Genomic DNA, 1657 nt, shown 5'->3' on the forward strand with positions numbered 1-1657 from the left:
AAGAGCAACACTTTATCACCAATTTGAAATTCCTTGTTCAAGATCTTCTTGTCATGCGATCTTTTTGTCCTCTCCTTGTAGAGACGGGAGCTCTCATAAGCTTGCAAGCGGAATTCATCAAGATCATTGAGCTGCAATAACCGCTTTTCTCCACTCAATTTCGGGTCCATATTAAGCTCCTTAATTGCCCAAAAAGCCTTTTGTTCCATCTCAACGGGAAGATGACACGTCTTTCCATAGACCAACCTATATGGTGAGGTACCAATAGGTGTCTTATATGCGGTACGGTAGGCCCACAAGGTATCATCGAGCTTCATACTCCAATCTTTTCGTGATTTGGCAACAACTTTCTCAAGTATGGACTTGATCTCACGGTTATAAACCTCCACTTGGCCACTAGTTTGTGGATGGTAAGCCAAGCCTCTTCTATGATAGACTCCATATTTTTCCAACAAGGCATCAAGTTGTTTCTCACCAAAATGAGTACCACGATCACTAATGATCGCTCTTGTAACACCGAACCTTGGAAATATGATCTTCTTGAATAGGTTTATCACGGTGCGAGCAACGTTGGTTGGAATGGCAATTGCCTCTACCCATTTAGAGACATAATCAACGGCGACCAAAATATACCGATTCCCTTTTGAGGAAGGAAACGGTCCTTGATAATCTATGCCCCAAACATCGAACACCTCTACTTCCAAGATACCATTTAAAGGCATATCGTGCCTCCTTGATATGGAGCCCGTCCTTTGGCAAGCATCACAAGCCATCACAAAATTCTTAGCATCTGGGAACATAGTTGGCCAATAGAAGCCGGATTGCAACACCTTTGCAACGGTCTTGGATGGTCCATGATAACCACCATAAGGAGAATAATGGCATCCTTCTAGCACCCCTTTCACATCCCAATGTGGGATACATCTCCGGAATAGCCCGTCGGAGCAATGTTTGAACAAATGTGGATCATCCCGTAGGAAGAACTTGGCATCATGTAAGAACTTCTTCCTTTGTTGATATGAAAGGTTGGGTGGCAACTCCCTTTCAACTAGGTAGTTGGCTATGTCGGTATACCAAGGAGTATTGGCTTCCAACACCATCAAAACGTCATCGGCGAAGGAATCATCGATAGGTAACTCAATACCTCCATCGTTGAACTTCAAACGGGATAAGTGATCGGCAACAACATTTTCGGCCCCCTTCTTGTCTTTAATCTCAAGATCAAATTCTTGCAAGAGCAAGATCCATCGTATCAATCTTGGCTTAGCTTCTTGTTTGGCTAGGAGATGCTTCAATGCGGCATGATCGGTATGAACAATGACTTTGGAACCGATCAAGTAAGAGCGGAATTTGTCTAAGGCATAGACAATGGCAAGTAACTCTTTCTCCGTGGTGGCATAGTTAATTTGAGCCACATCCAAGGTTTTGCTAGCGTAGTAGATAGCATGGAGAACCTTGTCCTTTCTTTGTCCTAGCACGGCACCTACCGCATAATCACTTGCATCACACATGAGCTCGAATGGCAAGTTCCAATTCGGTGATTGGATGATAGGTGCGGAAATCAAAGCCTTCTTGATCCTATTAAAAGACTCAAGACAATCATTAGTATTACAAAGGGATAATCTTTTAAAAGACGCTCTGTAAGGGGTTTAGCAAT

This window comes from Silene latifolia, chromosome 2 (assembly GCF_048544455.1).
Source record: "Silene latifolia isolate original U9 population chromosome 2, ASM4854445v1, whole genome shotgun sequence".
Taxonomy (NCBI): Eukaryota; Viridiplantae; Streptophyta; class Magnoliopsida; order Caryophyllales; family Caryophyllaceae; genus Silene; species Silene latifolia.